A 26,866-nucleotide genomic window follows, 5' to 3' on the forward strand; every position below is an offset into this window, starting at 1 on the left:
AAAAAGTAATACTCAGGTTTGAGGCATGAGAAATATGAGAAATTAGCTAATCCTTTCAGAACTTTTAAAATATCAAACTCAGTCTCTAAGATTTTAGCATTATATACAACATCGGTTACTTATTAGTGGTTTGGGAAGGCCAATTTAAAATTTTCTGATCTTACCGTATTGAAATTCACGGCCCTAATGTTTTCCACATTGACTATATGAATGATGAACTAAAGTCAATCATGTATTTCCTTTCCAACTGGGCAGAAAACAAAATTTTGAAAAGTGTTTGGACTACTGACTTTTGATTTCTTCTAAGGCAAGTGTATAGGTAATTTTTATTCCCTGATTAGGAGAAAAATGGTGGAAGAGGGCAGGGTTAAGTATTAAGATTTCAAGAGCGTGAGAGGTAGATGGCCAACTAGAGTTCCTAAGGTTTGGTGCGTGTAACTGTTGCCGCCGCTTAAGCCTGTCAAAGCAGTGGTACGGCTGCTGCCCTCGTATTTGCTACCTCTAGAAACATTCTTGCCAGTAGTGGCGGCAGCGGGACTCAATTACCCCCTTTTCTCACTCTCTGCAGAAGCTCCAGATGGCGTCTTCCGTGGGCAACGTGGCCGACAGCACAGAACCAGCGAAACGTATGCTTTCCTTCCAAGGGTTAGCTGAGTTGGCACATCGAGAATATCAATCAGGTGATTTTGAGGCAGCTGAGAGGCACTGCATGCAGCTGTGGAGACAAGAGCCAGACAATACTGGAGTACTTTTATTACTTTCATCTCTACACTTCCAGTGTCGAAGGCTGGACAGATCTGCCCACTTTAGTACTCTGGCAATTAAACAGAACCCTCTTCTGGCAGAAGCCTATTCGAATTTGGGGAATGTGTAAAGGAAAGAGGGCAGTTGCAGGAAGCAATTGAGCATTACCGGCATGCATTGCATCTCAAACCAGATTTCATCGATGGTTATATTAACCTGGCAGCCGCTTTGGTAGCAGCAGGCGACATGGAAGGGGCAGTACAAGCTTACGTCTCTGCTCTTCAGTGCAATCCTGATTTGTACTGTGTTCGCAGTGCCCTGGGGAACCTGCTCAAGGCCCTGGGTCGCTTGGAAGGAGCCAAGGCATGTTATTTGAAAGCAATGGAGACGCAACCGAACTTTGCAGTAGCTTGGAGTAATCTTGGCTGTGTTTTCAATGCACAAGGGGAGATTTGGCTTGCAATTCATCACTTTGAAAAAGCTGTCACCCTTGACCCCAATTTTCTGGATGCTTGTATCAATTTAGGAAATGTCTTGCAAGAGGCACGGATTTTTGACAGAGCTGTGGCAGCTTACCTGTGTGCCCTAAGCTTGAGTCCAAATCATGCAGTGGTACCTGCCAACGTGGCTTGTGTATACTACCAGCAAGGCCTGATAGATTTGGCAATAGACACAGGCGAGCTATTGAATTACAACCACATTTCCCTGATGCTTATTGCAACCTAGCCAACGCTCTGGAAGAGAAGGGCAGTGTTGCCGAAGCAGAAGATTGTTATAATACAGCTCTGCAGCTGTGTCCCACCCATGCATACTCTGTGAGTAACCTAGCCAATATCAAAGGAGACCAGGGAAACTTTGAAGAGGCAGTTCGCTTGTATCGTAAAGCATTAGAAGTCTTCCCAGACTTTGCTGTTGCCCATTCAAATTTAGCAAGTCTATTGCAGCAGCAGGGAAAACTGCAGGAAGCTCTGATGCATTATAAGGAGGCTGTTCGAATCAGTCCTACCTTTGCTGATGCCTACTGTAACATGGGAGACATTCTAAAGGAGATGCAGGATGTTCAGGGAGCCTTGCAGTGTTATACTCGTGCCATTCAGATTAACCCTGCACTTGCGGATGCCCACAGCAATCTGGCTTCCATTCACAAGTATTCAGGGAATATTCCAGAAGCAATTGCTTCTTATCGCACTGCTCTGAAGCTTGAACCTGATTTTCCTGACGCTTATTGTGATTTGGCTCATTGCCTGCAGAGTGTCTGTGATTGGACAAACTATGATGAGCGAATGAAGAAATTGGTCAGCATTGTGGCTGACCAGCTGGAGAGGAATAGGTTGCCTTCTGTGCAGCCTCATCATAGTATGCTCTATCCTGTTTCTCGTGGCTTCAGGAAGGCTATTGCTGAGAGCCATGGGAACCTCTGCTTGGATGAGATCAGTGTCCTTCATAAACCACCGTACGAACATCCAAAAGACTTGAAGCTCAGTGATGGTCGACTGCGTGTAGGATACGTGAGTTCTGACTTTGGGAATCATCCTACTTCTCATCTTATGCAGTCTATTCCAGGCATGCACAATCCTGATAAATTTGAGGTATTCTGTTATGCCCTGAGCCCAGATGATGGCACAAACTTCCGAGCGAAGGTGATGGCAGAAGCCCATCATTTCATTGATCTTTCTCAGATTCCATGCAATGGGAAAGCAGCTGATCGCATCCATCAAGATGGTATACACATCCTTGTAAATAAGAATGGTTATACCAGGGGTGCTCAAAATGAACTCTTTGCTCTCAGGCCAACTCCTATTCAGGCAATGTGGCTGGGCTACCCTGGGACCAGTGGCATGCTTTTCATGGATTATATCATCACTGATCAGGAAACTTCACCTGCTGAAGTTGCTGAGCAGTATTCTGAGAAACTGGCTTATATGCCCCATACTTTGTTTATTGGTGATCATGCTAATATGTTCCCTCACCTGAAGAAGAAAGCAGTCATCGATTTTCAGTCCAATGGGCACATTTATGACAATCGGATTGTGCTGAATGGCAACGACCTCAAAGCATTTCTTGATAGTCTCCCAGATGTGCAGATTGTCAAGATGAAATGTCCTGATGGAGGAGACAGTGCAGACAGCAGTAATACAGCTCTTAATATGCCTGTCATTCCTATGAATACTATTGCAGAAGCAGTTATTGAAATGATTAACAGAGGACAAATTCAGATAACAATTAATTGATTGAGTCCTAGCAATGGACTGGCAACTAGCCAGATCAACATTAAAGCTGCCACTGGAGAGGAGGTTCCCCGTACCATTATTGTAACCACACGTTCTCAGTACGGGTTACCGGAAGATGCCATTGTGTACTGTAACTTTAATCAGTTATATAAAATTGACCCATCTACTTTGCAGATGTGGGCAAATATTCTGAAGCGTGTTCCCAATAGTGTACTGTGGCTGTTGCGTTTTCCAGCAGTAGGAGAACCTAATATTCAACAGTACGCACAAAATATGGGCCTTCCCCAGAACCGTATCATTTTTTCACCTGTTGCTCCTAAAGAGGAACATGTTCGGAGAGGCCAGCTGGCTGATGTCTGCTTGGACACTCCACTCTGTAATGGACACACCACAGGGATGGATGTCCTTTGGTCAGGGACACCCATGGTGACTATGCCAGGAGAGACTCTTGCTTCCCGAGTTGCAGCTTCCCAGCTCACTTGTTTAGGCTGTCGTGAGCTTATTGCTCAAAATAGACAAGAATATGAAGACATAGCTGTGAAACTGGGAACTGATCTAGAATACCTGAAGAAACTTCGTGGCAAAGTCTGGAAGCAGAGAACATCTAGCCCTCTGTTCAACACCAAACAATACACAATGGACCTAGAGCGGCTCTATCTACAGATGTGGGAGCATTACGCAGCTGGCAACAGACCTGATCACATGATTAAGCCTGTTGAAGTCACTGAGTCGGCCTAAATAAGGACTGTGTGCACAGGAGAATTACCCCTGTACCTGAGCCTCAACCTTCTGGGGGAAAGGGAACTACTTTTTCCTTATCTGTACAATACCATGTTGCAGATGGGTGACAGACAATGATAAGAAATAACACAGCCAGACTTGCTTCCTGCATGATCACGATAGGGAGAGACTCAAGAGATGGGAAACTGCTGTTCCACAAGGAGACTCCATAGAATTTTGCAGCAGGCAGGTGTCTGGAAGGTTTGGAAGGTAAGTGTGGAAGGTCTGATCTCCCTTGGTCTTCCATGGGATGGATGGTTAGTGTGGAAGGGAGATAGAGATTGCCCAGCCGTTTTGTGATTATCATGGATTGATTGAGTCTTCTGAATTAATATTTTTCTTTATATTTTGGGTATTGGAGCTTTTAAAAATGTTTGGTTTCAGGTATTTTTATTCATGTGACGTGTATATGATTCTCTTGAGATAAGGTTTTAAGCTAAAATATTCCTTGTTTTAGTTTCTGAACTCTACAGATAAATGGGGATTTTGCTGGTGTAGTCTTTTTATAGGTTTTATAAACCACTTGAGCCTATATCAGTCATTTTAGTGTCTGACATAATGTTTGGAACTATCAGTGCTTTGTTGGTTTATAGATGATGGCTTAAATTCTTTTCCTGGTCCGTTTCCTTCTTCCCGTCCCCCCACTTTAAAAATTCTCCTGTAACTTGGCTAACAAAAAACCAAGTCTGATTCAAAACCTCCCAGAGCGTTTCTCTTAAACGCATCATCTGGTGCCAAATGAAGATCCTTAGGAGTGATTATTAATTCTGAAGGGCACAGTTGTGGTACTGTCACTGATGATAATAATAATGGATTTTTGGCCTAGAGTGTTGACCTATTTCACCAGTGTTTTACCGTTGACTGCCCCTCTATGCTGCTTCCAAAAGTCATAGTGTGTGATAAGATTTTTACTTTCATTTCTAAAGTTTTTTTTTTTTTTAGTGAGTCCTGTTCTTCCTTTTTCTTTCAGCAGAAATGAAATCCCAGGTAAGTATAAGTATTCAAATATTTGATCAGTAAGTCACAGTTATCTCCAGTACATTAAATAACTTTCATCAAAGAAACATGTTATAGGTAAAAAGCTCTGAAGGACCAGCTATGTATATGATAATTGTGTTTCAGATCTTCTAGGGTATCATATATAATAACTTGTCTTCTGGACGTGGTCTTGAAGTCTTTATGGATTCAGCCTCGGTAGTAGCGAACTGCACTGCTACTTGGTTTGGAGTACAAATTAGACTTTAGCCCTCCTGGAGGTTGAGTTTTTGGTATTGAAAACCATAGGAATGAAATTATTGTATTTCAGCAAAGGATCGAGGGCTTGAGGCTTAAAAAAGGCAACATATGTGTGGGAAGCAGTCAGCCTTGAAAGCAGGTAAGGACATGCCAGGCATGTGGCCGCTGCTCGAAGGGACTGTCCCTACTTGTTCCCCTCCTTATTCCATTCCATGGGAGATAAATCACCAGGGCCCAGATATCAGAAAGAATGTAAAATTTGACAAGCAAAGCTGTCTCCCCTCTGCACGTGCAGGTTATTTTTGATGATTCTGGGTTTATGGGTTTTCTCCCAGGGAAGTTAACCTTGAGCCGAGAGAGTCTGTAGATAATGTAAACCACCATCTGGGAAGCTTCCTTTTTCTAGTCTATTTAATCTGCAACTGTAGCATAATGACTTTGGAATTACTGTTGCTGTATTACCAAAATCTTAAACTAGGATATTTTTGACAAATGCGGTCCTTAGTTAATTTTTAGAGCTACAAACTGTCAGATGGCTCTGAAATAACAATTGTCTGGCTATTCTTCAGGGTGATCACAATATGGTAATGACCTTGAGGTATCACTAAAAAGCAGGAAGGTGTGAGTCTTCCTTTGGTTCCAGAGTGAAATGCGAGTTGGAGTTGGAAAAGAGGCCCACAACCAAGTGTTAGAGAAGGAAATGTGAGGTCATTAGTGAAAAACCAGGTTGAAGTTAAGGGGAAGAGGCATGAGGAAATGGTCAACTGTTACAGTATTACAAAGATCATCAAGAAGCATATCCATGAATGTGGTTTGTATTGCAATAGCTGAAAAAGAGACAAATAACCTGGCCTGGCCTTCATGGAGATTATATTTTATTGATTCTGATAATAGATTATTGTTGATAAGGGCCTCCTATAAATTATAACCATGCAAAGGCAGCAAGATAATTTTTTTTCCTTTATGTATGTGTTTCTCATTCCTACTCACTTCTCTCTTAGGGGAAGAGAAAATCACGAAAAACAAAATTGTCAAGTCTCAACTATTCCTTTTCAAAATATTTTTTTTTGCAAATTCCAGTGCAGACAATAGTTTAACTGTTAAGATTTGTAAGGCTCAAAAAGCTAGATTTTTGCAAAGTGTAGCCAAATTTTATTCCATACATAATAGCTTTGGAAAGAATATGTGATGATGCAAAGTTGGAAAAAGGTGGTTTTTCTTCTGTGAATGGCTTCACTGTGTTGGGAGAACAGGCACAGAAGAAATCAAAGTAATTAAACAAGGGGTGAGTTTTCCTGATAGGGGACTCTAGTGCTTTAAAATAGACTAGATAATCCTAGGGATGATCTGAGGGTAGAACAGACCAATGCCTCATTTCCAATCTGGTACCCTGGAAGAAAACAGTGTATTTCCTTTGAGGTCTTGAGAGGTTTCTCTTCTGCTTTGTTTTATTTTTGGTTCATTTTGTAATCAACCTTATTAAGGTATCATTTACATACAATAAAATGCAGACATTTTTAGTCAACGGTTCAGTGACTTTTAATTAATGTATACATTTGTTTAACTACCACCCCCATAAAGATAGATAACAATCCTAAAACCCTAGAAAGTTTCCTCCTAGGCTTTTGCAAAAGTATCCCCATCTCCCACCCCAAGGCCACCACGGATCTGCTTTTTATCTTTAGAGATGACTTTTGCCCAGTTTAGAATTTCATGTAAGTTGAATAATATAGTAGGTGCCCTTTTGATCTGGCTTCACTTGCTCAGCATATGGTTTTTGAGATTCATTCATGTTGGGATGTTTTAAACCAGGACTTTAGCCTGGGTGGCTGATGTTGTCTGAAGGCACCTATAGGTACATCTGAGTCTCTGGCATTGTCACTGTCTGTTCTTGGCTCAGTATTTTCAACTTTACTAAAAAGCACAAGGTTGAAGTAAGGAAGATCATTGTCAGTATAATGGAGGTGAAGTGGGTTCTGTTATATATTCTCAGCAAAAATTGACCTGCTTGGAATCACTGTGTTGATAATCGACAAGGATTCTCTTCCTCCAAAAGCCTTGATACTATAAAACTTCTAAAGGACGCTGTCCTAGGACCCTTCTTTTAGTTTTCATTTTTTGGGAAACATTTCTGGAAAATTCAACTGCTCGCAACCTGAAAGAAGCAATTATTCACCTGAAGGCTAACTCTGCTAAAGTTGAGTTGTCCGACCTTTACATGCTGATAGAAGCCAAATAGCCTTGCAAAACAATGCTCTCTTATTGGATATAAGCATATAGATTGTTTAAGGTGGACGTGTGTATGCAGTAAAGTGAAAAAACAAAGAATCTTTGAGTTTCCCTTGCTGGTTTTTTTTATTTTTTCATTTAAGTTTCTATAGCGTATGCTAATAGCTCAGGGAAACCTCAGGTTAGTTTTAGGTCCACTCTTTACGTAAATGTTGAAGTACTCCATACCCACCTTTTTTCTACCTTCCTTCTTTTCTTCCATCTTTCCTTTCTAACTTCTTATAATCCATTATACTTAATCCTGCATTTGCTGAGGTGGCAATTAGTGTAGGAAAATACTGTGAAATTTTGCTGTTCAGAATGCATGTTGACCAAATTCTATATTGAGAAAAGGTCTGAATTTACCCAGAGTAACCCTTTCTCAGCGTCTTTGAATAAAGGCCCTAGAAAGTGGGCTATATATAGTATCCTGACAGGTATGTAGAATTCATAGCAATTGCCCTCAAAGAGCTTACCTACCGTAGATGCATATGAATGCATTTAATAATTGCTTTATTGGCAGCAGTGCCAACATACACAGTCTGTTTTGTTTTATATCATTCTCATTACCTGCTCTTTACCACTGTATAATGGTAATGGCGTGGTTTCTATGGCTTGTGAATTTCACGGCCAAATAATACATAATTTATTGCACACTTCAGTGTAGAATATGGAGACTTCATAACTTTTCGTGTGCTCATTGCCCCTTTGGAATGTATTACACTGAGATCAATCAAAGTAATAAATTTATTTCAAATGTGCGTGATAGGTAGACATCAATTAGGACTGATGGGCAATATTTCTTCTTCCAGCAACATAACAGTTTTTACAGACTAAGCCTTTGAACGTGGAGTTACTGAACATGGGACTCAGTTCACTGGGATCCTTCTTAGAAGAATAAAGGACAACTTGAATTGGATTTGTGTGGCTTATTCAAGTAGTAACTAATCAGCTACATCTTGGTGAACTTAATTTGTCACAATCGTTTGGTATTTTATTAACTCTCTTCCCCCGACTCTCACAAGAACGGATAATGAGTATCTTAAAACATACTAAGTCGTCTTCCATCCCTGTTAATCTAACTACAAGAGCACACTTTCCTTATCCAATGCAAGTTACTGTCTTTTAGAGTGGCTGGGGTTTTAATTCTCTACAAAATTAAAACCAGCAAAGAGAAACATTTTCAAGGAGCCACCACATTGTGGAGCCTTAGAAAGAAGACTTTAGAATTAAGGGCAAGTATATCATTTTATAGCTAAAGCACCTGAGGCCTAAAGTAGGCAGGTTACCATCGAGGTCAGGGAAAGGGGTTGAAGATCAGGTTTCAAACTGAGAAAGAGTCTACAGGGACTCAATCTGAGCAGGTCAAAAACCGAAAGGAGATCACGAATGTTCTGGGAAGGCTGGCATCTGGCCTCCAGTGTGGGATTCAGATGGGGAGTGGTTCCTGGGGGAACTGAGCTTCTGCAGTAGGCAGAGAAGTCCACCTCCCCTCCGGAAAGTGCCACTGACATCAGGGAGTTGAGGGGAAAGAGCAATGAATTCCAGTCCACCTGAGAAAGCAGGTCAGACTGATTAACTCTGAATTTAGGCTTATTTCAGATACTTCTTGAGAAAGAACTTGCACAAGAGCAAGTCCCACGCAGCCTCTTTTAAATCCATGCCCAGTATTTTCTGGTGGAGCTGCTTCTACCCTCCAAGTGACTCCAGTATTTTAATTTCACTCTGTATTTAATTCCGACAGTTCTATGATTGATTATTTAATGGGCAAATAAGTAGGGTCACAAAAGAGTGTGAATGTATTTTACAGGATGAGGATGGGCGGAGTGGAGCAGTCTGGAATGGGACACCAATAAAAAGGGATCTTGATAAAGTAGAACGTCTATTAGAAATGGAGAGGAATTCGCAAGGAAATTAGTGCCTGACACCACGCCCTTCTCTCTGCATGTTTAGAAGCTAGTTTCTAATTTTATTTTCATAGGCGATGTGCCTGTGATGAATTGTCTTTTACCTCCACACTATTTATCACATGGACATATTGTGAAGTTTGTGTGAGAGAAAGCAAGTATTAGAATTTGTCTTGCAAGCAGCTATAAGCACTCCCTGGGACAATCTAGGATAGAAGGGAAAGGAAAGGAAGGTGGAAACAAAGGAGAAAGACAGCTAATGATGCTGGAGTCTGTCGCTGGGATTTGTGGTATCTCTTTTTGAAACCAAGTACAGAAAGTCAGAACTTGACTGATTGTTTCTTGATCACGGTTTGTTTTCATTTTTGCTTTTTTCTTGCTCTCTCATCAGTTATTCCAGCCAGTGCCATGTCATTTTCAGTTTCAGTAAGCATGCTTGTCTTGTTTCCATTTGCATTATTCATGGAAACCTTGATTGAACTGATGACCCCGAGTTATCACGGAAACATTAGATACACCAGTTGATACATTTCTTAATTTTAGAAAAAAATTACCGAGTGAAGGTTAAAATAACTCCTCTTCAATTTGTCATTTAAAAAAACTTCTCCTAACATACAATACCTCATTGCCTAACAATGCCAGATAAATGAAGAATTGCTATGTATTCATGAATGCAGGCTAGTCTGTATATTTTTTGGCAGGTATGACCGTTACCGAGGGTAATGGCCTTGTTTGCTGGCCATGTCCTGTCTCCTAGAAAGTTGTACTTTCTGTTGTCTTTCAGTTGGTCCATTGGATATCAGAGGTGAATTTATAAAACTATACTTCCCTTTACACTTACTTTGTTTTGTTTTGTTTTGTTTTGTTTTACTTGAAGTGTAGTTTATTGACAATGTTGTGTTTCAGGTGTACAGCCAAGAGATTCAGATATATATATTTCTTTTTCAGATCCGTTTCCTTTATAGGTTATTACAAGGTATTGAATATAGTTGCCTGTGCTATACAGCAGGACCTCATAGTTTATCTACTTTATACATAGTATACACTTACTTTCTGTGATCCACGCTGGTCAGACCACATAATTATTTTCACTTCTGATATAATTTTTTCAGGTCCAACCTCAAATCTTTGATGAGAAGATATTTTAAAATAAGGTTAGCATGTGTGTGCTCTAAATCCAACAGTAGTTATTAGAGATATGATTTTGCACTAGGTATTCCTCTCTTTTTTGTTCTTGGCCAACCAATTGAAAATTAGTTTTTATTTTCTGGTTGGTTTGCTAGATGTTTATGACTATAATAAAAGTCTTAAATTTTGTCTCATATCTTAAAGCACAATCTGAATTAGCAATGGATATTGTGCTATACATAGGGGCTGTGATATAAATATAGTTTCTAACTTCAAAAACATATAACCTAGAAGGGAACACAGACACATATGCAGCAATTATGGCAACTGCATTTGTTTACTAAGTGAAATAGCACTGAGATGGATAAAGTGCTAGCAAGCCTTGAACAGGCAAATCAGCTTCAAAAATAGATGCGCAGTTCTTTAAAAATCTTTTTAACATTTTTCCAGGTACATGTAGAATATATCTTAGCATAAAAACGGTATGGGTCTGAGGATATGGGGAGGGAGAAAGTTAAGCTGTGACAAAGTGAGAGACTGGCATGGACATATATACACTACCAAACATGAAATAGATAGCTAGTGGGAAGCAGCCGCTTAGCACAGGGAGATCAGCTCGGTGCTTTGTGACCACCTGGATGGGGGGATAGGGAGGGTGAGGGAGACAAAAGAGGGAGGGGTTATGGGGATGTATGTATATGTATAGCTGATTCACTTTGTTATATAGCAGAAACTAACACACCATTGTAAAGCAATTATACTCCAATAAGGACGTTAAAAATAAATAAATAAAGAAAAGAAGACTGACTCATCCAATTAAAAAAAAAAAAGAAATTCTCTTGTCCTGGATTCAAGAGAAGGGATGAAGTAAAAGGATGAGGAAGAACAAGAAGAGGAAATGTGAGCCTGGAGAGGGTAGGAGGAAGAGCAGAAGGCAAATAAGTGTATGTGCTTCCCTTGCCATCCCTGACTTTTTTTTTTTTTTTTTTTTTTTGCGCTTCAGGAAAACCCAAAAGCCAGACAAGAGCACGGAGGTGCTCACCACTGCATGTGAACAAAAAGGTGGAGAGAAGAGAATGGTGGTAATCTGTGCAGGCAACTGGAGGATGACCTGAGTGCATCTCGCCAGGGAACGGTCCCTGTTCCATAGAAGCCCTGAAGATGCCAGGCTCTTATGTTTAGATGGGGGGCCAAAGGCGTCTGTGGGGTCACCACATACATCACTCCTGGAGGTGTTGTTCACTCTTTGTAAAGAGTGTCCCTGGTGAGGTTCCACATCTCCCTCTGCAGGACCCAGCCTTGCCCTCCCAACCCGCCGAGGTCAGCAGGCAACATCCCCAGTTAATCACCAGGTGTGGTGAGATATCTGGAGTGGCCCTGGTACCCCCCAGTTCAGGCGTCCTGGGGAAAGGGTGAGGAGGACAGAGGCACCGGGGCTTCTTCTCACGCAAGCAGACAGCTCACCTGGCCCAGCGCTGCTGCATCCCTGTGGGCACGCGGTAGCCCTGGCATCCGGTAGGGGACACTGCAGGATCCACACCTGGCTGGGATTTGCCCACCCCCTGGGGACACCACAGCCTCTGTGGAGCCCCACTGAAGGGCCTGGGTCACCTCATGGCACCATTTCTCAACCTGAGGTTCTATAGATTTTCCATAGATGTGTAAAAATTGAATACAACACACACACAAAATGAAGGCAATTCAAAGCAATGCTAATTTAGGATGAGTTAAAGGGCCAGGATTCCAAGTTAATTATGACCTTAAAATTAGATAACAAATACATTTGGTTTTATTACATGCTGAAAAGCAGTGTCTTCTACAAACTTTTCATGTTGGGATACAGCAAAGCTATGGAATTTATGATTCTATGACCACAGCATCAGGATATTTTTAAATTAAAAAGCACAGGCAAGTTTGGCTGGGGTGTTAAAGAAAGAAAAATGATTATTAGGGGAAAAGGGAACATTGCGGTTCTCTGCCCACTTCCACTGTGCTGGTCTCATGATGGGCCGTGTTGCGTGTGGGCTGGAGGGACAGGGTCACTACTCCCACCTGTGTCATCAGACCTCCCACTCCTCACAGCGCCCAGGTGGGAGGGACCCACACTTTTCACCCTGGAGCCCCAGAGCCTCCCCTTTCCTCTGCATCACTTTCACTGTTCAGTGGACCAGTCACTTGAACGTCGCCCGGCCAACTGCCCAGGTTAAATCGCCCCTGTAGGACAGGTCTCTCTGCTACCAGAACACACTTGGCAAAGAGCAGCAAACAGGCCCCAGTGCCCTGGGGATGTGAGCCCTGGGGGATGTCAGGGCCCAAAGTCACTTGCAGGGTCTGAGTAGCCCCCTGGGTCCCACACACCGACCCCAGGAAGCCCACCTCCCCACTGACTCCAGTCCCTGCCTTTGTGTGGCAGGTTCTGGTCTGACACCTATGACGACTGTGACCTGGAGGCCTCAGCCTGAGACTCAGAGGGGATGGAGCCTGTGCAGCGTCTGGCAGCTTAAATGAGACACGAAGCCAAGGAAGGAGGGCCGCCTCTCTGCTCCCCCTCTGCTCCTGAGTCAGCTAGTGAGTGCCGGTTACTTCCTGTCGGAGCTGTACAGATTTAGCATAAATTTTAGATATAGGTCTTACTTTTAACAGTTAAAGGCTGTTACATCAAGCAAAATTGATCTTTTTTTTTTTTTAAACATTTCTATGTAAGATAACACACAAGTATAGAAAAGCACCCTCTGCAAAGGGAGGGCTCAGTGAATTACAATGGGCGCTCCACTCTGGGGAGCAGTAGAAGCCCAGATGCTTCTGAGAAGCTCCTCTCAGCTTCCTTACTCTGGCCCGACCTCCACAGCGGAAATCCCAAAGGGACTGGATTCTCCCAGCCCTCCAGCACCCTCCACTAGTTTCTGATTGTGCTGCCACACTCATTTTGAGTTATTTGTGTGTAAATCACTGCACTTGGAATATACGTGGAGTAACTGATTTCATTCTTATAACTGAATAAGTTAGCACTTATTCTTCTCCCCTTCTACAGGGGGCAGCCAGGGTGCTGGGGACGTCCTGTATATTGAACTGGGTGTTGGTAACAGATGTGTTTATATTTACAAGAAACCATAAAGCTCTACGCTTACGATCTGTGCCCTGTACAATACACCAAGTAAACTTCAATTAGAAAGAGATGCCAAAAAAATTTCCCCACAAAACAAACTTCAGGGCCCTGTGGCTTCCTCTGATTTCTACCAAACATTTAAGACAGAAACGATGCCCGTCTCCTACACACTCTTCCAGAGAACAGATACAGAGGGAACACACCCACACTGCTTTCATCGGACCAGGAGAATACTGATGTCATACCAGTAGCAGATATTACAGGACAGGAGAAATTACAGGCTAAAGACTTCTGAATGTCGATGTCAAAATCCAAAAGCAAATATTAGCAGTCTAAATCTAGAGGTTTTCAGAAAGGAAGGAAACTGGGATTTCGTGGCGGTATTTCCAGTGGTTGATGTGAACAGGATCACTGGGTGTTTGGGTGCTGCCTGGGAACGTGGAGAGAAGGGACAATGCCATCGGGTTAGTGGAATGAACATTTGGTGACAGAGATTAGGAGGGCCTGGGTCATCCTCAGAGACAGTCCTGGGATGGGGTCTCTAGGCTGTGGCTATGGAGGGGTCCCTCTAGAAGGGCATGGGCCTCTCTCCTGTGCCACTACAGGGTCTAGGGATGGATGAGGAGTTTGTAGGGGCTGGTTTTTGATGAGGAAGGATGAGCAGGGAAGGTGTGCCCTCAGAGCCAGTGCAGCCACGGCCCCTCCCCAGCCAGGCCGTAGCCCAGGCTACTCCGACAGTTGCTCACATCAATAGGCGACAGTGGGTCACACCAGCTTCACCCACTAACCCACCAAGCACAGCCCAGCAGGCCACTGTCCTCATTAATCAGCACTACCTGTGCATCCAGGGCTGGTTGTTGAAGACCAAGCTAATTTGTTAGAGACGTGCCATGTGGGCAACTGGCTTGGAGAGACCAGGGCTCTGAGACACGTGGAGACAAGCCGACCACTGGTCAGACCACCAGGAGGCTCACCCAGTGTGTGAAGACGCTGAGGGAGTAGGGACGTAGATGGGACCCCCTGATCCTTCAAGGGACCTTCTTTCAGGGATATTTAAGAGCTGTGGGGTCAGGGATCAACATGTAAGGGAGGCAGTGGGTCAGGCATGGGCCCTCCTGTTGGCTCAGACCTGTCCTTGGAGCAACCATGGGGCAGGCAGGAGGATTGGGGGCATGGAGGGAGGGGAGCCCTGGGCTCAGGGGTCCAGAGCACCATCTAGAGGATTCAGGGGTTGAGGGATTTCTGTCCCAGGGAACCAACTACATTCCTGTCCCACATCCATCTGTCATCAGCTTTGCGACTCCGGGAAAGTCACTTAAAATCTCAACATTTTCGTGCCATGTACCATAAAATATGGTTCACAGCACCTGCCATGAGTTCCCCACGGGGCTGATGTGGGGATCACAGGAGATGATGACAGATATTCTTCACAAGCTCTAAAGCATCACACCCATAACCTTCCCCACTCCCCTGTCCTGTGGCATCCAGGTCCCCTCTCTGGAGGCAGCACTACCACATTTCTTGCTTATTCTTCCAGACATTTAATATTTGCACACTTAGGTAGCACTTATGAAGTAACCATCATTTTTCATCAGGGTCTACCTGATTTGCTGTATTAAGCTTCATCATGTAATACTAATAATTGGGCCCTATTAACATTTCCGTTATCACAGAACAAGGAACTGAGGACAGAGGGTCTGCATAACTTTCCCAGGTTCATGTGGCTTCTGGTATGATTTGAATCCAGACCATCAGGCACCAGCCCCCACTCTGTCGGTCACTGTGCTGTGCTCCCTTTCTGTATTATCTCACTAAATAAAGTCATGTCCCCGTGCAGTCAGCCTGCTGGCTATTTTAAGTGCACACCACATTGCAACACCCTCTTCTCAGCCCAGCTTCGATTCACTTGACTCCCCTAGACTCCCCTAGGAGGCTGGTGAACAAAGAGAACAGACGTGTGACCTGGGAATGAATTGACACCTCTGCATGGTCTTCTCCCAGCAACATATCAATAGTTCTCTCAGTTTTTGTTGTGTTTTCCTGGATCATGACTCGGGTACCAAGAAGAAAAGGAAGATTATAAAGGAGTCAAACACAGGATGCACAAGAATATCATCTGTGATCAAGATAATCTGCTGGCCATCCGCAGCGGTGGTTCAGGCACATCAGAATCAGCATCTGGCCAAACAACAGGGTAGGGACACAAATAGCACCCCCACTAACCACTCCATTGAAGGTACTATGGAAATAATACCAGCAAGTAGATTCAGGAGCAATGGCTGTAGTTTGTACAGCAGAGCCTGGATCTGGCTGAGGGAGGATTGGGCATGGAAGGTGCCCACTCAGAGCCCATGCAGCCACTGCCCGCTCTTAGCCAGGCCTTAGTCCAAGCTGCTCAGATGATTGGTCAGTTTCTAGTCAGTGAGACCCTGGGGGCCTGTAAACCTCATCTGTTAAGCCACCAAAACACCAGCCCAGTAGACCCTATTCCCAGCTAATGAATATTAACTGCTCATCATCCAGGTTTGATCAGTTGAAGATGATGCTAATTCTCTGTGCAACTGTCATGTGAGCAGTTGGTTTGGACTGTCCTGGGTTTTGAGTCAGTTAGGGAGTCAAGTAGACTACTGGTCATTCAGGGTGGTCACCTGACCACCAGGAAGTCTCACTGCAAATCAGCTGCTAGAATCAAGTGCTGAGGGGGAAGGGAGGGAAGATGCACACATATTTGGATACCCCGGTCCATCAGGGGGTCTGCATTTGGGGGAAAGACATTGTATTTGGGGTCAGGGATTGAAACGTAGAGGCAGGAGGTGGGTCCAGATTTGAGCCATTCTCTTGGGCCAGGCACCTCCTCCGAGTACCAGCTGTCTCCCTGCAGCATCCTTGGGGCAGGAGGATGTGGGAAAGGGAGTGAGGAGAGCTCTTGGTTTGTGTATCCAGGGCATGATCTCATGTCCATGTGTTCAGGAATCTCTCTCCCTCCCCTGCCTCAGACCCATCACTCATCAGTGTTGTGACTCTGGGCAAGTTACTCAATCTGTCTAAATTTCAGTGCCCTGAACCATAAAATATGGGTCACAGCCCCTACTCTGCCCACCCCACAGTGCATCACAAGAAATAATATTCTTTCCATGAGCTCTAAAACTTCTTACTCATGTCATCAATGTGAAAAAGTAGGCTCTATCCTCCTGTTTGTAGCCTCCTAGGTGCCCTTTCTGGAGACGACCTACTTATTCTTCCAGGCATTTAATACTTGAACATTTATGTAGGTAGCACTTATGAAGTACCCATCATTTTTGTTCAGGCTTTGTATTTACTAATTTTTAGCCTCAGAACATAATACGAATAAGCAGGTCCTACTAATATTTCCATATTACTGGCCAGGGAACTGAGAAACAGAAGGGCTAAGTAACTAACCTTCCCACGTACACGTGGCGTTCAAATAGGATTTGATTTCAGGCCATCAGGCACCAGCACCCATACTCTCCCTCTTTGTGTTGTGCTGACTTTGTACTTGTCTCATGTAAATAAAGTTATTTTCCCCATGTGATGAGCCTGTTGGGTATTTTAAGTGCACGCTCAAATGCAAGGTCCATCTTCATAAGCCCTACTTTGATTCAGGGGACTCCCCGGGCAGCTAGTAATAAGGAGCTCTGAAGTTTGACCTGTGAATAAGTTAAGACTTTTGCCAGGAAGATGTCAACACCTCTCACTATTGTGAATGTATTTCCTAGGAACTTGTTTCAGGAATATGAAAAGAAAAAGACAAGGATTCAAACCAAGGATACATATGGGGATTGATCCTCCGTGAAGAAAATATACTGGCTGGCCCTCACCGTCATTCAACAGCTCAAAATGAACATCTAGTCCCAAAGGGTTGAGCCTCAAATATCATCCCATACAAGCCACTCCATTGAAGTCACTGTGAGAATTCCATCCTGAAACTGATCAAGAGTAATGACTATGAAAATGTTGTCATATTATCCTTTGATTGAGATATAATTCACATTCCATCAATTCACATTTTTTTTTAACCGTGTGATTCGGCTGCTTTTAGTGTACTCAGGTTTTGCAATCAACATCTCTAATTCCAGTACATTTTCATCATCCCCAAGAGAAACCTCATACCTAGTATCAGTCATTCTCATTCTGTCCTCCCCTTTCACCCCAGCCCTGGGTCTTTCTGTCTCTATTGATTTTCCTATGCTGGACCTTTCATATGAATAGAACCACACAATGTGCGGACTTCTGTGTCTGACTTTTGCAGTAAGCAAAATGTATTCAAGGTGCATCCAGGTTGTAGCATGTATCTGTCCTTCACCCTTTTAATGGCTGAATAATATTCATTGTATGGATATAACACATTTTATTTTTCCATTCCTCAGTTGGCGAATAGTTGGGTTGTTTCCACTTTTTGGCTAATATGAATAATGATATGACAGTATAACACTCATGTACAAGTTTTCGTGTCAACATATGTTTTTTATTTCTCCTGGACATATACCTGGGAGTGGAGTTCCTGGGCCATACTGTATCTCTGTGTTGAACTTTTTGAGGAACGGCCAAACTATTTTCTTTTTCATATTTGCATCAGCGATGCTTGAAAGTGCCAATTTCCCCACATCATTGCCAACCCTTGTTTTTAAAAAAATTATATGGCACAATAGTGGGTATGAAGTGGTATCTCACTGTGGTTTCAGTTTGCATAATTTTGACTAATAATTTTGGACATGTTTTCATGTGCTTATTGGCAATTTGTGTCTTCTTTGGAGCAGTATGTATGCAGATTCTTCTTCTCATTTTTAAAATTTGGTTATTTGACATTTTATTGTTGAGTTGCCAGTGTTCTTTACATATTCTGAATACTAGGCTTTATCAGATATATGACTTGCAAACATTTTCCTTCATTCTGAAGGTTGTATTATGTCTTTCTTGATGGTGTTCTTTGAAACACAAAGGATTTTAATTTTGATAAAGTCCAATTTCTTTTTCCTTTTGTTGCCTGTGCTTTTGCTATCATATTTAGGCGTTCATTGCCAAATCCAAGACTATGAAGATTTATCCCTTTTTTTCTTCAGAAATTTGTATAGTTTAGCTCTTATATTTAACTCTTTGATCCATTTTAAATTCAAAGTCTATCTTGTCTGATATTGGTATAGACATTCCTGCTCTCTTGGTTACTATTTGAGTTTTCTCACTGAGTTTGGAATTCCCTTTTCTATCCTTTAACTTTCAACCTGCTTGATTCTTTTGATCTCAAGTAAGTCTCTTGTAGACAGCATATAGTTGGGTCATATGTTTTTACCTATTCCGCCAATCTCTGTATTTTGATTGGAGAGTTTAATGCATTTACATTTAAAGTAATTGCTGACAAAAAAAGACTTATTTCTGCTATTGTGCTGTTTCTTTTCCATCTGCCCAAAGCTTTTTTGCCCCTCATTTCCTGCATTCCTATCTTTCGTTGTGTGTGTTTAGCTGATTTCTTACAATAAAATATTTAAATGACTTTCTCACTTCCTTTTGGGACTATTCTATAGCTATTTTCTTTGTGTTTACCATGGGGATTACCTTTAACATCCTAAAATTAAAACACTCTAATTTGAACTTATACCAGGTTAAACTCAACAACATCCAAGTTCTTGAAGCTAAAAGAGCATCCTACTATCTCAATGCAAAAGACCTTCTCCAAGACACACTGCAGTTTCTGCCTGGCTGGGACATTGCCCCAGAGTGGGGTTAAGTTTAAGGAGTCGAAGGAGGCATACATTTCCATCCTCTGGATCACTGCTCACCAAAAAATACATAATGCCAGGTACATATGTAATTTTGAATTTTCTACTGAACACACCAGGAAAATGAAAATGGTGAAGTCAATGTAAATAATAGATTTTTAATTCAGTATCTGCAAAGTGTTAGAATGTTTACATGTGGCACGAGAAATGTGGTCATATTACGAGGGCTTGAGAGCCGCATGGGGCAAGATAGAGGACAAAGAGCATGCACTTGAAACTCTAAGAAGTGAACGCTAACAGGCAGATGGGGCCTGAAGTCCAAAGTTGAATAACAGCCCGTAACAGGGTGATTATGGTGGGGTTTTTTCCTGCCTCTGTCTCCCAGCTTAGGCAAGGCACGCAAAGTCCAGCAACAGCTGAAAGTTAAAACCATGGGATCAACCTTTTATTTCTAGCCAGACAAGTGAGAAAGTGGGGGGCTTGGATGTTGAGGAGTGAGGGGGTCATCCCCATTGGTCTTTTTCTCCCCAGTTACCACATCTCCCCTGCAACCTCAGTGATGGCAGAGGCCTTCACTGAGAAATGGCCTGTGTCTCTGGACAAAGGAACAGGTTAAGAGGCTCCTATTGTCTGAAGAGTGTGGGGGCATGCCCGTTATTTTCCTTTCTTTTCTCTTGCTATTTAAATTGACAAGAACAGATACTACACTTGATCTTAGCCAAAAGGCTGAGATGAAATAGACAAAATAAACTTTAAGCTAAAATTACTGTCAAGTATAAATTTTACTAATCTAGTAATTCCAAAGGACCAAAGAGCAGGGCAGTGGCTTTATTGAGAACCCAGGATTTCCGAGTGTCCACCGTGCTCAGTCACTTTTAAATCATCAGCACAGCCCTATAATTCAGAGATTTAGGTGAAGTGACTTGCCAGGCGTCACACAGCTAAGTGAGAGTCTTCTGGGACCAACAGTAACTTTTGCAAAGGCGTATCTCGCTATACTTAATCACTGCCACCATCTGACACTCACATTCTTTCTTTTTATACTATTCTGTTTCCTTGGGTCAAAGAATCCGACCCCTGAATTAAGGTTAAATAGGAATTAGTGGCAGATCAAAAGCCAAAATCGCTTCAAGATATTCTTTTAATTCCCCCAGGTAATGCCTTTAGTCACAAAAATATAGAACAATATAGAAAATTACAAGTCCAGTGACCTTAGTGTTCACATGGAAGCACTAATACATTTTAATGTACCATGATCATATTAAAATAGAAATAACTATGAAACATTTTCTGCGGAGAAGCAGCCCCTGCGGCAGGCAGCAGAAAGGGACAGGAAGGCTGCATGGCGCCCAGGCCCCCAGTGGCCTAGGTCTCACCCCGCAGCGCACTGTTGATGCGCCGGAACGCTGCTTCCTTCTCGGAGTCTAGGTCTTCAGCGGCAACAGGGAAACCCAGCTCAGGGCCGGGGGGCAGCCTCAGAGGCTCCCCTTGCCGGTGCGGCAGCAGAGGAATCCTGCGTTTTCGGGGCCTGGGACTGTCAGATGTGCAGGAGCCCTTCCTCCAGGGCCCTTTCTGCCCTCTTGTCTCTGCATCTTTGTCAGGCTGGTTTTTCCTCTGGGAAACCACCGGAGCTGCAGAGGGCGATGGAGGGCCCTCCTTGCTCCCTTTCTTTGCAGACTTCTGGGGCAGCCCTTGCGGTATGGCGGGACCCCTCCTTCTCTTCACTGGCGGGAAACCTCGGGTGGAGCTATATGAGCTCGCGATGGCGTTTCTTTGGGGGCAGGAACTCATACAAGAGGTCTGCTGTTTCCTGGCGGATCTGTCCTCTGCCCACTTGGCGTGGAGGTCTCTCTGCAGAGGTCCAGGCCTGGGCACGAAGAAAGAGCCCCCCAGGGGCCTAACTGCAGATCGTGCGCCCCCGGTGTCATCGGGGCCGCTTCTCTGGTCTTCGTTCCTCCCTGTGACTGTGGGGACTTCCTCCTGCTCGGCCATCCCTTGCCCGCTCTCTCCCAGGGCCCTCAACACCGTCTTCTCTGTGCTGTAGTTGTAGTTCGGGACACAGCTGGGTGTCGTGGCCGGCACTGGCTGCCCCTGCGCCACCCTGACAGTGACTGTGTCCACTGCGGACACTGAGCTGCGGGACGTCGTGGAGGTGCGAGCACCCATCTCTGCCTTCTTCCGATGGCCTCGCCTGAAGATGGAGATAAGGACCCCCATAAGGAGTGCAGCGTCTGCGGGATGGTAGAATGGGGTCTCAGAGACTCTGTGGCAAAGCGTAGATGCAGAGTCACTGGACACTTGTGGGCTGGCCTGCGAGTGGATAGCCGGCCATAGACAGCTGGGTGACCCGGGCCGGCCACGGGAAGTCGGTGGGCGCGGGGAGCGGGCTGGGGGCAGCCGAACCCTCCTGGCAGGTGCTGCCCCAGTGCCCGGGGCGAGGGTGAGGGGCAGGGCCTACCTAAGTAACTGACCCTAGAGAACTTGGGTGAGGTTGGTCCTTGGTTAGAGAGCTGGGCTCCGAGCACTCTCCTTCAGCTGCCAACTCGGCCAAAAGCGGAGTGCGCTCTCTTTGGCCTGTTGCTGGGATGCAGCTCTGAAACCTGTGAGCGAACAATGGGCGTGCGTTGGCGGGGCGCAAAAGTTTAGGGAGGGGTGGCGCATGCGCAGAGTACACGTCAGGCCCTGGGGCACACAGGTGAGGATGCGCGCCCCTGGACCGTCTAGCGCTTCTGAATCTCCCGGGGTTCTGAGGGCTGGACGTGTTTGCCTTGAGGGTGATGAGCTTCTTGGCAGGGCAGCTGCCCCTTCTCTCCCGGCCGGCTCTAACTGTACAGGATGGGTCCCCGGCCACCAGAGCAGGAAAGCTGGAGAGCAGGGTACCTGGCTCAGCAGCCGCCGCCCGAGGTGGCAGATTTGGCATCAGCGCCTGTGCGTCCGCCTGCCCTCCCACCTGGTAACATTGGAGGAGAGAGCCGCTAAGAACAGAAGTGCAAAAAAAAAAAAAAAAAAAAAAAACCCAGAAGTGCCCAAGCCAACCAGATCCTGCTGGGGTGACAACTGAAGGGGGATAAATGACTGAACAAAAATTAAGTCTCAGAGACATGTGAAACAATATTGCAAGTTCTAACTCTTGTGCCGTTGGAGGGTCTGAAGGAAAGGTGCAGAAGAAAATATATGAGGAAAAGAATAGTTGAAAACGTCACTGATTTCAAGACACAGACCTAAGCTCAGAAAGCCTCACCCTGACACACAACCTGATAAAAAAGCCAAGGTGAAGAATAATCTTGTATAACCGACCTGTTATACATCACAGAATGTCAACTTGAAGGACTGTGATTTCTCATCAGAAAACAGAGACCAGAAAAGAATGGAATAACATCTTTAAAGTATTAAAGGAAAAGACCAACCAGGATATGATATCCTTAAAGCAAGGATATCCTTAAAGACTGAAAGTCAAACAAAAGCCAAAATGAAGTCTGATGGAGATGAGAGAAAACTAAGAGAATTCATCACCAGACAATTTGCTATAACAATATTACATGAAAGGAACTTCTTCACGCTGAAGTGAAATGACACAAGAAAGAAGTAAGCTTGCATCTTCAGGAACAAAGGAAGGGCAACAAAAATGGCAAGTATCTGGAAAAATTATCCTCTTACATTATTTTGTATATGTATGACTTTTTTTTTTTTGGCCACGGCTGCGTGGCCTGCGGGATCTTAGTTCCCCTACCGGGGACTGAACCCGGGGCCCCAGCAGTGAAAATGCTGAGTCCTAACCACTGGACCGCCAGGGAATTCCCTGTATATGTATGAAAAAAGGATACCACAGTCTCAGAGGGTGGCGTTGACGTCATATAAAGGTGACACGTATGACAGCTATAACAAAGAGTGGAAGGTAAAAGAATCTATATGGATGTAAGCCTGCTGAATTTTATTTAATTGGTAAAATATTAACTCTAGACTGTGAAACAATACGTATACATAGTGTTATTCCAAGAACAATTAAAAAATGACAAACTCAAGAAAATTGGATAACCTCAATAGTCCTATATTTAGGAATTGTGGACAAGATAGCTAAAACATTCACATGTGTTTTGTGAAAAGTTTTTCTCTTGGTTAATTGCCTAGGAGTGGGTTTTTGGGTCATATGGTAAGTATGGCCCTCTCAGCCAGCCCTGGCCACCACTTCAGGTGTCACCCCAGCAGGATCTGGATGGTGTGGGCACTTCCGTTCTTAGCGACTCCCCTCCAGTGCCGCCAGGGGAAAGGGCAGGAGGACGCAGAGGCGCTGCTGCCAAAGCTGCCGCCTCTTGTGGGAGCTGCACAGCCAGCGACCTTGCCCCACTTTGCTGGGCGGGGATCCCGTCCAGTACAGTTAGTTACCCTGACAGCACTGGGGCACGGCCAGGGGAGAAGGGCCAGCTGTCCTGCCAAGAAGCTCATCACCCTCAAGGCAAACACCTCCAGCCCTCAGACCCCCGGGGAGATTCAGAAGCGCTAGACGGTCCAGGGGCGCGCATCCTCACCTGTGCGCCCCAGGGCCTGACGTGTACTCTGCGCATGCGCCACCCCTCCCTAAAATTTGCGCCCCGCCAACGCACGCCCATTGTTCGCTCACAGGTTTCAGAGTATAAAAAGGCAACAGGCCAAAGAGAGCGCACTCCGCTTTTGGCCGAGTTGGCAGCTGAAGGAGAGTGCTCGGAGCCCAGCTCTCTATCCACGGACCGACCTCACCCATGTTCTCTAGGAGCAGTTACTTAGGTAGGCCCTGCCCCTCACCCTCACACCGGGCACTGGGGGACCAGCACCTGCCAGGAGGGCTCGGCTGCCCCCAGCCCGCTCCCCGCGCCCACCGACTTCCCGTGGCCGGCCCGGGTCACCCAGCTGTCTATGGCCGGCTATCCACTCGCAGGCCAGCCCACAAGTGTCCAGTGACTCTGCATCTGCACTTTGCCACAGAGTCTCTGAGACCCCATTCTACCATCTCGCAGACGCTGCACTCCTTATGGGGATCCTTATCTCCATCTGCAGGCGAGGCCATCGGAAGAAGGCAGAGATGGGTGCTCGCACCTCCACGACGTCACGCAGCTCAGTGTCCGCAGTGGACACAGTCACTATCAGGGTGGCGCAGGGGCAGCCAGTGCCGGCCACGACACCCAGCTGTGTCCCGAACTACAACTACAGCACAGAGAAGACGGTTTTGAGGGCCCTGGGAGAGAGCGGGCAAGGGATGGCCGAGCAGGAGGAAGTCCCCACAGTCACAGGGAGGAACGAAGACCAGAGAAGCGGCCCCGATGACACCGGGGGCGCACGATCTGCAGTTAGGCCCCTGGGGGGCTCTTTCTTCGTGCCCAGGCCTGGACCTCTGCAGAGAGACCTCCACGCCAAGACGGCAGAAGACAGATCCACCAGGAAACTGTAGACCACTTGTATGAGTTCCTGCCCCCAAAGAAACGCCATCACGAGCTCATATAGCTCCACCCGATGTTTCCTGCCAGTGGAAAGAAGGAGGGGTCCCGCCATACCGCAAGGGCTGCCCCAGAAGTCTGCGAAGACAGGGGGCGAGGAGGGCCCTCCATCGCCATCTGCAGCTCCGGTGGTTTACCAGAGGAAAAGCCAGCCTGACAAAAATGCAGAGGCAGCAAGAGGGCAGAAAGGGCCCTGGAGGAAGGGCTCCTGCACATCTGACAGTCCCAGGCCCCGAAAACGCAGGATTCCTCTGCTGCCGCACAGGCGAGGGGAGCCTCTGAGGCTGCCCCCAGCCCCTGAGCCGGGTTTCCGGGTCACCGCCGAACACCTAGACTCGGAGAAGGAAGCAGCGTTCCGGCGCATCAACAGTGCGCTGCGGGATGAGACCTATGCCATCGGGGACCTGGGCAGCTCTCCCCAGCTCTTCCCCAGGACACGGAAAGCTCCAGCCTTTGCCTCTGCTCCAAGCCCCCCAGCTTTGGGCGGCCCCGCAGATCTGAGCTGCATGTTTGCAGCTCTCAGAGTTACGGCAAGAAAGAGGGGGCCCCCGAGCACCACACACAGCAATGGGGGCAGCATGGGCCTGAACTCCTGGGGCCCGCATCACCAGAGCCACCCCATGGTGACCATGGGACCCAGCCCTAAGAAGCAGCCTAGGTTTGGAGGCACTACTGCCCCCATCTTACATCACATCCCTGGGGGCGCACCCAGGCAGGGCCCCCCTACTTCCAGCGGAGGGCGCAGCCCATGCCCAGCCAAGGCTGACTTTAGGAGTGTGTCGGTTCCGGCCTCTACTCCTATCAGCCTCAGCTCCGCACTGGGCACAGCAAGGTGCAGCCTTGCTCTTAGGGCCCCCTCATCACCTGCCCAGGGCTTGGCTGGACAAAAAACCACTGGGCCATCGACCAAGTCATTCTCCTCCAGGTCGCGATTCATTACCTTGGGGTTTAAGAGGAGGAAGTTGGCCTGAGCCAATAGTGTCCACCTCCTCCCAGGCTGGGCGAGGCCATCAGTGTCCACCTCCACCCAGGCTGGGCCTCGTGTGGACCCTGTTTCGATGTGAAACTTATAATAAAGCTTTGTTCTTGTTCTTTTGCATAATCCTCACGTGTCTGTGATCTGTAGATCAAGTGTGGAAAAGCACTGGCTTGTATGAGTGGTAACATGGAAAGCCAGACCTGTTTACAGTTTCCTGTGACCCTGCTCATGGGTTGTGAAGAGTAGCACAACAAGATGGCTACAAGGGCCCTATATTAAAAGTGTGTTTTGAGTTTAAACGATGCAGCCCGGAATAAAATGGGCCCAGAGGGAGGGGTAAACAGGGAGGGTCATCCTTGTCTGTTGTAATTGCTGCTTCCCACCCACCTCTCTGGCCTGGAGGGGGCTGGGTCATCCCGAGCACACACCAGCCGCCCATACTCTACACGTTTAGTATTTTCTAATGTAGCAGTTTCTTTGACTTTTTTTGTTTTGCTTTAATAAGTCTTAGGCAAATCATTTACATGCACATCTCACTCAGAGAGTATATGTCCATACAACCTAAAGCAATCTACAGATCCAGTGCAATCCCTATCAAAATTCCAATGACATTTTTTACATAAATAGAAAGAACAATCCTAAAATTCGTATGGAACTGCAATAGACTTCAAAAGCCACAGCAATCCTGAGAAAGAAGAACAAAGCTGGAGGCAACACTTTTCCTGATTTCAAATTATACTACAAAGCTAGAGTAATCAAAATAGTATGGTACTGGCATGAAAACAGACACATACACCAATGCAACAGAAACAACAGCCGAGAAATAAATCCACACACATACAGGCAACTAATTGACAGGGATCCAAGAATACTCAACAGGGAAAAGATAGTCTCTTCAGTAAATGGTGTTGGCAAAACTGGATACCCACATGCAAAACAAAGAAAGTGGACCCCTATCTTACACCATTTGTAAAAATTAACTTGAAATGGATTAAAGACTTAAATGTAAGACCTGAAACTGTAAAACTCCTAGAAGAGAACATAAAGAGAAAACTCCTTAACATTGGTCTTGGTGATGATTTTTTGGGTATGGCAACAAAACCACAAGCAACAAAAACAAAAAGCAACCAATGGGACTACATCAAACTAAAAAGCTCCTGGAGAGCAAAAGAAACAATCAACAAAATGAAAAGGCAACCTAGGAATGGGAAAAAATATTTGCAAACCACATGTATGATAAGAGGTTAATATCCAAAATCTATAAGGAATTCAAACAACTCCATA

The 26,866-nt window shown here is 45.3% G+C and overlaps 1 long non-coding RNA gene and 3 pseudogenes across 1 annotated transcript in view; 2 read left to right on the forward strand and 2 right to left on the reverse strand.

Annotated features, from left to right (window-relative positions):
• LOC125963833 (UDP-N-acetylglucosamine--peptide N-acetylglucosaminyltransferase 110 kDa subunit-like) overlaps positions 1 to 26,866 on the forward strand; it is a 179,860-nt pseudogene that overhangs the window by 94,813 nt on the left and 58,181 nt on the right.
• Positions 1 to 26,866, reverse strand: part of LOC125963859 (uncharacterized) — an 83,780-nt gene that overhangs the window by 11,288 nt on the left and 45,626 nt on the right. The window lies entirely within an intron of this gene.
• On the forward strand, positions 575 to 3,889 carry LOC125963850 (UDP-N-acetylglucosamine--peptide N-acetylglucosaminyltransferase 110 kDa subunit-like; annotated as a pseudogene).
• LOC125964142 (uncharacterized) lies at positions 19,768 to 19,873 on the reverse strand (annotated as a pseudogene).

The sequence above is a fragment of the Orcinus orca genome, chromosome 3, assembly GCF_937001465.1.
Source record: "Orcinus orca chromosome 3, mOrcOrc1.1, whole genome shotgun sequence".
In the NCBI taxonomy this organism is placed as follows: domain Eukaryota; kingdom Metazoa; phylum Chordata; class Mammalia; order Artiodactyla; family Delphinidae; genus Orcinus; species Orcinus orca.